The sequence below is a fragment of the Oryx dammah genome, unplaced genomic scaffold, assembly GCF_014754425.2.
Source record: "Oryx dammah isolate SB20612 unplaced genomic scaffold, SCBI_Odam_1.1 HiC_scaffold_4, whole genome shotgun sequence".
Lineage (NCBI taxonomy): Eukaryota > Metazoa > Chordata > Mammalia > Artiodactyla > Bovidae > Oryx > Oryx dammah.
In genome coordinates this window covers 11,964,866-11,974,697 of record NW_024070188.1, presented here as the reverse complement: position 1 = coordinate 11,974,697, position 9,832 = coordinate 11,964,866, and positions in this window count along the sequence as shown.

The following is a 9,832-nucleotide window of genomic DNA, read 5'->3' as shown; positions in this document are numbered from 1 at the left end:
ACTATGCTGTGTCCCTCAGGCATCATTCTGTAACTCTGCTCAGTCATTAAAGTTACAAGTTCTTCAGTATTTACGTGAAAGATCTTAGCACCTGTACAGCAGTCAAATAACATTAAAGTAAAAGTTCTGTAACACACTTTTGTGACCGTGAATAAAGAAATATGGAATCAGAAATTTGGGTATTTTACCTTTTTTTTAACAAAGTTATGCCTATTAATTAAGCAGTTTTGTTCCTTAATTTCTACATTTATAAAGTATGAAACACAGAAGCTGGACAAGTTCAAAAATTACATAAGCTTTAAATTATGAACACTGGTTATATATACATAGATTGTTATTCTAGGAACTCAGCATCACAGTAACTTACTTAGTACCCACACCATGATGTGTTAGTTATGATACATACTTATGCTGCTAGGTAATTATGCATAAATAATAAATTAACCTGTTAACACTGCTTCTATGAAATCATGTAAAAATTTAGCTTTTATTTGGAAAGACTATATAGATTTAAGATGGCAGACTCTGGAGCTAGACTGCTAGCTTCTGAAACCCCTGTTTTCTACCTGCCAACTAGCATGAGCTTGAGCAACTTATTTAACCTGTCTTTCTACCTTAGTTTCTCCATTGCAAAATGGAGAAATAACTAATATTCTTCACAAGACTGTGATGAGAGCTAAATTATATAGTGTATGTAAAGCATCTAGAATAGTGCCAGGCATCATAGCAAACACCCAAAATGTGGTAGCTTGAAATAAATTTTTTTTTCTATTTCCCACTTATACTTCTGGTCAACATTCAGCATCAATGTTAATGGTTTACTCTAAGATTGCATGTCATTTAGTCACCTTTGCAACACACCATCACAGCATTTACATAGAAAATTCAGGACTAGCTTCTTGGTCATCATTTCTGTTTACCCCCTCTTCTCAGTGAGATTCAGTAAGTGCATACTCTGGGCTCACTATTCTAGAGTCAAGAATTTGGGGGTAGGAAGCCTTGGAGTACCAGATTCTTAGATTCCTGGGACTTTGAGTCTGTCCATCTGCTTCCATGGGCTATCTGCAAACTTAGACATGCTAAGAAGACAGAAGAAAGGGTCCAGAGACCTGAGACAAGGTAAAAAAAAAAAAAGGAACAGACATTGGGACCAGAAAGAGAGAGAGATGGTTACCAAAATGAAAATAGACCTGGTTCCTGACCTCCAAGGGTTTGGAATCTGATGGAAGAAACTGATAAAGCCACAATATCATTACAATAGAGTCCTGAGTTAATGAATCTAAGTACTAGCAGCACACAGAGGGAGGAATTACAAGTCTGCTTGGGAAGCTAGGGGCATATTCAGGGAGGAATTGACACTTGAGTAAGTCCCTAAGGACAACCAGGTACTCCCTAGCATGAGATAAACCATATTTTGCAGAGCATGGCCCTGCAGAAGCATGATGCATCTGGGAAGTAGCCATTCCCTGTGGCAGTAATAGAGAGGCTGTGGGTGGAGGCAGAAGATGTCAAGGAAGAGGTGGGGGCAGTTGAGAAACCAGGCACCCAAATAGGTTTAATATGTCTCTTTCATCTTTCTTCTCCTCCTCCCACCATCCCTCCCTAGTGTGACTACATGAGAGACGCTTGGAAGTTCCTGTTTCTGGTTCTGGGGAAGCAGGGGAATCCATGCAGCTCTGAGAAGAGTGGCCCGACGTGACCTGATCATCTGGAAGGGCCATTTTCAGTCCTCAAGATGGGACAACTGAGTGGTTAGTGGTGTCACCAAGTGACTCAGCAGGATTGGGGTCTGTTACTGAATTTTATCATGTCGTAGCTAATACTGTCAGCAAAACATAAAGCACTACTCGGAAACCGTTGTCAGATGGCATTTATTTGGTTGCTTTGTTGAAATCAGATGCACGCTGTGTTGGTATAGATAGCCAGCCCTGTGTGTGTGAGTGTGTGTGTGTGTTAGTTTTTATAGCCTGCAGGCTATAAAACACGAATCACAAATAACAAATATGTCTTTTTAATATTATTTGTACACATATCTGTGTATTCAGTAAAAGGGTGCAATGCGGGTTTTTTATGTCTATGGACGTGTCAGAACAGGGATGAGAGGACAGGGGGTTGCTAAGAATCTAACAAGACACAACCAACTGTTTCTCTTCTGGTGACAGAGTGTGACAAGTTCTCAACTTTCCCCTGGCCAGTCCTCTTCCCAAACCAGGCCTTTATGTATGGTGAAATAAATACTCATTTCTCGTATATCTTCTAGTCTAAAAGGTGCACAATCCTTCAATCTGGCATGAGAAAGCAGTTCAACCCCCAAAATTCTTTGCCCCTGTTGTCCTGGGACTCCCCTCAGTAACACTTGCGGCAAATTCTGCCTGCCAAGGCAGTATGAGAACACAGAATCGCTTTACCAAAAAGGAAACTGATATGAAAAGTGGACAGGAAATTGACAAAAGAGGTCTCTTTTGAGTATAAGCAGTAATATGCAAAAAGATACAATTCACTAACTAGTTTCACCACGTATTCAAGGAAGAAATCAATCTCTGGCTACCTGCATTAAATTAGGACCAAAAAAGTCAACACATCAGTCCGCATAATATGAGGAGCTCATTCAGCCTATTGGGTGGTGATGCCATACAAAGTGAACTCTCCATATTTCAATGTGATTTGCTCTTAAAGTTTTGGGCACCGAAACTGGATATACTTTCTCTTGGCATCTCAGAGAAACGTTCTTACAGAGTCAAGTCTCATAGTTCAGCACCGGCAGCACCAATCTTATGCAGTTCTCCTGAAAGTTTTCAGCAGTAAATCTCTAGAAATGTCCACTTAAGCAGTAGAGGTCATAAATACTTAGCGAGAGCAATAAAATAGAACAGAATTTTGGAAGTTATAATTTTAGTGGATATAACTGCACTATAAAAGGAAGGCCTCTGGGACCCAGAATAAATGCAAAACTCTGTCCAAGTGAACTGCAGCGCTAACCCATCTGCAAGTGGTAAATTATTCCCAGTCCCAGGTGTGCTGCATTATCCTATGGGTGTCCAGTGATTAAAGGTAAGAACGTGGCTAAAATCCAAGGGAGCAGTGAACATTAATGATGGCTGGAAATTGTCGACAATTTCTCTGGAAATCTGATTCGTTCCTATTTGCTCACATTAGCCAGGTCCAAAGTTCAGCGAATTGTCTACGGTCAGTACAGATCCTCTAGTTAGAGGCCTATAGGGTGAAAAAGAGACTTTGCCTCTGCATTTGCCCAAGAAGAAGTTCATACAGGATGAAAGTAGAGCCATAATCCTATTATCTGTAAGCCCTTCAGGTTTCCACAAAGTATAGACACTTCCTGTGGTCATCGTCCTATAATTCAACTGACGATTGCAAAGCAACATAAACATTGCTTTCCATCTGTGCTCTCTCTGGTGGTGGTGGTAGTTTAGTCACTAAGTTGTGCCTGACTCTTTTGTGACCCCAAGGACTGTAGCCCTCCAGGCTCCTCTGTCCATGGAATTCTCCAGGCAAGAATACTGGAATGGGTTGCCATTTCCTCCTCCAGGGGATCTTCTCCACCCAGGGATCGAATCTGTGTCTCTTGCATTGCAAACAGATTCTTTACCACTGAGCTACCAGGGAAGCCCACTCTCTGGTACATCACTTATTTCATTTAGTACATATTTGCATAAATGTTATTTTTCATTTAAATCTGTATCAGGATCTTAGAAACTCCCAAAGCATCTAGGATATGTTTTATTGATTTCCTAAGCTCTTCTCCCACCCCTTCCCCAGCACCATGTACACATAAAGAACATTATACAGTGTTGAATGCAAGTGACTATTATTTCATGATTATATTCATAATTTTTTGGTAGTGTTTGTGGTCAAAAAGTCCCCACTTTAATTCTTTTTACCAAGTTCCTGAATTGTCTCCTATGCCCCAAACTTATTTTGATTATTGCCATCTAGAAAACTGATGAGAACAATATTGTATGAAGGTGGCAGGAATAAGAAATTTCCATCTGAAGAGCAGATGAAGAAAATTTTTATGCAAGGAAGCTCAAGCTTCCAGTTTTTAATCATCATTTGATTGTGGCCTATTAAAATGCCAAATCACTTTGCAATATTGTGCTGTGTCTTCACAACTTAAAATAGTGACTGTTGAAATAGTCATTCAACTCCAGCTTTCCCATCTGAAAATAATAATGCATTGTACCTTTTGCTGTTGCTTCTAATTTTTTGTTTTCTATTATTGTGTAACTAACATGTCAACCTCCTGTATCTAAGGGTCACCTTCTAGTTTATTTGGAAAATAAAGAAACAAGAGGATTTGTCTCATGTCAATTCCTGAGTCATCGACTTGGCAGCTACTGTCTGTCCTGTGCTCCTCTTAGCTCTGCTTTCAGCATGGCCTTTGGTCATTGTCCCATTCCCTGCTATTTACTGCCCAAAACTTGGGTCTTCTAGGTAATAGAATGCCCATCCACGAGCGTCAGACTTTCCGTCACTCACCTGTCACTTTGCTCCCATTAATACCCAACCACAAAGTTTATGGATGTCGCAGCTTTGGATGTAGTTTGGGGATCATTCCAAGCAAAACTCTCTAGTTTCCTCCCAGGGGGGCGGGGGGGTGTTAAATGCCAGATACTTGATGCAGATTGGTTTTACTCGTGGCCTTTTCTCAATCTGGGCACTCCTGGGATGCAGTAATCATCTCCCAGGGCATTTCCCTAAGACTGAGGTCGCAAGTCCAAAGTAAGATCAGGAAAACAGTGGGTGAGACTTGGATTTGAGATGACGAGAGCCTCTGGAAAACAATCTATTAGTCTAATGGTTCTGCAATTTAAAATTTGGTTACCACTCAGCCTTCTCAGTCAATGTACAGAGAAGCCAGCCTAGGCTGCTGGGTGGACATGTGTTGTTTCATACCCAGTATTCCTTTAATAGCATCTTTACTTTCCTCGGGGATCAACTCCACCCACTTTCATTCCATGTGGTTGGGGTGGGGCTAAGCCAACCCCTGGAATCAGAGCTGAGCTCATGACCCAGATCTGGACAATCACTATTGTGGTCTGGCCATGGTGATTCGTTAATCACTCTTTGCTCTAATCAAAGTAATCCCAGGATTTTTTCTGGGGCAACTAGGAAAGACAAGGTTTTTGTTTAGGCTTTTGTTTGTTTTTTTTTTTTTTCCTAAGACTGCTAGCAGAGAGGATGAAGTAAGTCTGACCTTCCATCAGTCACTATAAAGGCATAAAAATAAGGCTAAGAGGAAAACAGGGTTGACATGTAAAGAGAAATTGGCTCTGATGATGACACTTAGATCCGGCCATGATAAAAGCTGGTACTGTTGGAATTTTCAGTATGGAAACCAAGATTTTTTTTTTTAACTTAGGCCAATTTGGGTTGCTTTCCTATCACAATCTGAAGTTCTTTGAATAATATATTCTTGCATTTTTTCTATGATACCAGATATTTCATGGATTCCAGCATAAAAATACACACATATGCACTCTTCCCTGGGATAAAGAATAATCTCAAAAATATTGCAGTCTAAACCCATATTGAGAGAAAAGCACTATGTTGTGAATACAATATAATCTACACAGATAGTTGTCTGAACAATGACTATAGGGCTTCCCTGGCAGCTCAGACTATAAGGAATCTACCTGCAATGTGGGAGACCTGGGTTTGATCCCTGGGTCGGGAATATCCTCTGAAGGAGGGCATGGCAACCCACTTCAGTATCCTTGCCTGGAGAATCCCCATGGACAGAGGAGCCTGGCAGGCTACAATCCATGGGGTCACAAGGAGTCAGACACAACTGAGCGACTAAGCACAGCACACAGCACATAGTGCTTTATATTATTATGTAAAAAAATTTTTCCTTTCCATCTATTGTTTCTAGATCTTAGTGATAAAAAAGAAATGAATTCCACAAGATTTTCATGAGAAATAACAAAAACACACATTTCTTTAGTTATACAAACAGCTAAAACTGAAATTAAAATATTTGAAATTCAAGGTCAAATTTTTAGACTGGCATCCCCCTACCTCACTACCTATCTCTATCAGAAGGATATCACAGGGAAAATCCAATAAATATTTTTTTAAATGGTCCACATTAACAAAAAAAAAACTTTATAAATAAATAAAGTGAATACAAGACTTGATAGCAGTAGAATACAAAGTTATTTACTTATTTTAGGCATTTTTTAACTTTCTAGACCTTAATCTCTGGAAGACCATTGACTATGTCTAAACTAGGATACCATTCTTTGTGACAAAACCCCTCCCCCTTCCCAGCTCAGCATGAGCTCTGTTCCTGGCCCATGAGTTGCTACCTGTTTAGTTTGACTCACTGAGGACTATTCCTTCTTCCTCCAGATCTTCTTGCTTATAATAGAACTCATCACTGGCTCTCCTTTACCCCCTAGAGAAAAATCCAAAGTCTTTAGCATAGCATCTGAGAACTTCCATAGCTTGAATTTTCCATTTTTATTAGATTGAATCATCTATATTTCCAACCCATGAAGCCTTGCATCTTCCTGATTTTAAATGTTGAGGAAATTCTCTATTTCTATAATATCATATAGAAACATATGATCATCTTAGCTTTTCAATCAATGATTGTTGTCTAATAACACATTTATTATTTTTCCATTGGATTCTGCTAATGTTTTTCCTTATGTTGCTGCTTGGTGGTGGTGGGGTACTCTGTGGTCACAATGGATAATTATTTCAATGTGATATAGTCTGTTTTAAAATCTTATATAGAGTTTTTATTAAAATATCTGTAAATAAACCTAAATTCTACACTTTCAGGGACATTTTGAGTTTTGGTGCTAAAACTAAATACAAATGGTCTGTGATGGCTCAACTTATGATTTTCTGACTCTAAGATCATGAAAAAGAGATACACATTCAGTAGAAACCATACTTTCAATTTTGATATTTTCCTGGGCTGGCAATATGCAGCAGGAGATTCTTATGCGGTTGAGCAGCCAACCAGTCAGCCTCAGGGTCTCAAGGGGGAAAATTTGATACACTTGTAACTATTCTTCATCCAGTGTATGCAACCACTCTATTTTTCACTTTCAGTAAGGTTTTCAATAAATTACATGAGACAGTCAATACTTTATTAAAAAATAGTCCTTGTGTTCAATGATTTTGCCCAATGGCAGGCTAATGTAAGTGTTCTAAAAATGTTTAAAGTAAGCTAGGCTGGATTAGGATGTCCAGTAGATTAGTGTATTAAATGAATATTTGACAACAATATTTTCAAACTACAATGGGTTTATCAAGCTGTAATCCCATAATAAATCAAGAAAGATCTTTATGTTTCATAATCTGAATGGAATAGTAACATCTTTTACTTTGCTATATTTTTCGAGCTCATATAATATAAAACCATTTATTCCATAGTAGTTTTTGCAGAAATGTCTTTAGGGAATTAGGTTCTGATAATAATTTTAGGAATAACTCAATTTTTCATTAACACACCAGTTTGGTCATTTTATATTTTTACTAGAGGATTACTTCTGTCTAAAAATTGCCATGTTTGTTAGCCTGTTTTATTTTTTAACAGTTTATTTATTTATTGGACTGTGTCAGGTCTTAGTTGAGGCAAACGGGCTCTTTAGTTGTGGTATATGAGATCTATTTCCCTGACCAGGGATCAAACCTGGGCCCCCTGCACTGGGGCCATTCCCTACATCTGCATCTCTATTCCTGCCCTACAATTGGGTTCATCTGTACCATTTTTCTAAATTCCACATACATTCATTAATATATGATACTTGTTTTTCTCTTTCTGACTCTCTTCACTCTGTTTGCCACAGATTCTTAAATCATCCCTCTGTCCCTTCTCTTATGTAGTTCATTCCGTTCTCTATACAGCAGCCAGCATCTCTTCCTTAAATGACAAGTCAGATCAAGTTACTTCCCTGTTAAAAATTGCTTGAGTCTTTCTATAGAACTTAGAATAAAATCCAAACTCTTTATCCTAACAAAATACCAACATACACTGGGGTCTTTCTGCTCTGACCTCATCCTCTATCAGATCCTGCTTACTGCAGCCAGTGGGTGTCTTCAAATACACCAAGCTGCTTTCTGTCTTGGAAGCGGTCCTTCCAAGTGGACTTCACTCTTCTCTTTTCTCCCATTGAGACAGAATGGCTAGACGGACGTGGGGTTGAGTATTTCCCTTTTCCCACATGGAAGGCTGGAGGGGACTGGTGTTAGGTGTTTCACTGCTCCCCTGTGAAAGGCTGTTGCTGACTGGAGTTAGATACTTTTCTTCCCCTAAATAAGCTAGGTTCTGGTAAAACCCTAATATCTTTTAGGCTTTAGCAAAATAGTTTCTCCTACAGGAAGGTCTTGTTAAGATGAACAGAGTGCTCTAGCACATTTCAAAATAGTTTCTTTTATCTCTTACTGCATGAGGAGATTTTCTTGATACCCACCTTGAGGACCTCATGAAGCCCCTGGAAGTAAAACTAGCAAAAGTGTGAGGGTCTTCAGATGACTGGGTCCTCTTGGAGTTTTTAACCCTCAAGCCTGTCCACTGTGAGCCTCTAACAGTTCGTCAATTGAAGTTCATATTTTCCTCTCCTGACCCTGGTTTCCATGGAGATTTCTGCTCATGGTTTTCTACCCTGGTAAGTTGAGATTCTTTGTATCTTCCATATCTGTCTCCTCAGTTTGAAGGTCAGCAGTTTGCCCTATGATCTCAATTCTCTGATAGATATAAGAAGCTGTTCGTTGTTCAGTCGCCAACTTTTGTCCAACTGTTTGCAACCCCATGGACTGCAGCACTCCAGGTTTCGCTGTTGTTCACCATCTCCTGGAGTTTACTCAAACCCATGTCCATTGAGTCAGTGATGACATCCAGTGATCTCATCCTCTGTCAGCCCCTTCTCCTCCTGCCCTCAATCTTTCCCAGCATTAGGGTCTATTCCAATGAGTTCGCTCTTCCCATAACGTGGCCAAAGTATTGAAGCTTCAGCTTCAACTCTACCAATGAATATTCATGGTTGATTTCCTTTAGAATTGACTGGTTTGATCTCCTTGCTGTCCAAGGGACTCTCAAGAGTCTTCTCCAATACTACAACTCAAAAGCATTAATTCTTCAGTGCTCAGCCTTCTTAATGGTCCAACACTCACATCAATACATGACTACTGGAAAAACCATAGCTTTGACTATACGGACCTTTGTCAACACAGTGACAAAAATCTCTCTGCTTTTTAATATGTTATCTAGGTTTGTCATCGTGTTTCTTCTAAGGAGCAAGTGTCTTTGAATTTCATAGCTGCAGTCACTGTCAGCAGTGATTTTGGAGCCCAAGAAAATAAAATCTGCAGCTGTTCCATTTTTTCCCCATCTATTTGTCATGAAGTGATGGGACAGGATGTCATGACCTTAGTTTTTTGAATGTTGAATTTTAAGCCAGCTTTTTCACTCTTCTCTTTCACCCTCATCAAGAGGCTCTTTAGTTACTCTTCAGTTTCTACCATTAGAGTGATATCATCTGCATATCTAAGGTTGTTGATATTTCTCCCAGTAACCTTAATCTGAGCTTATGATTCATCCAGCCCAGCATTTAACATGATGTACTCTGCATATAAGTTAAATAAGCAGGGTGACGATATGTAGCCTTAATGTACTCCTTTCAGAATTTTGAAAGAGTCCATTGTTCCATGTCCATTTCTAACTGTTGCTTCTTGACCTGCATACAAGTTTCTCAGGAGACAGGTAAGGTGGTCTGGTATTCTCAGCTCTTTAAGAATTTTCCAGTTTGTTGTGATCCACTCAGTCTAACAGCTTTAGCATAGTCAATGAGACAGA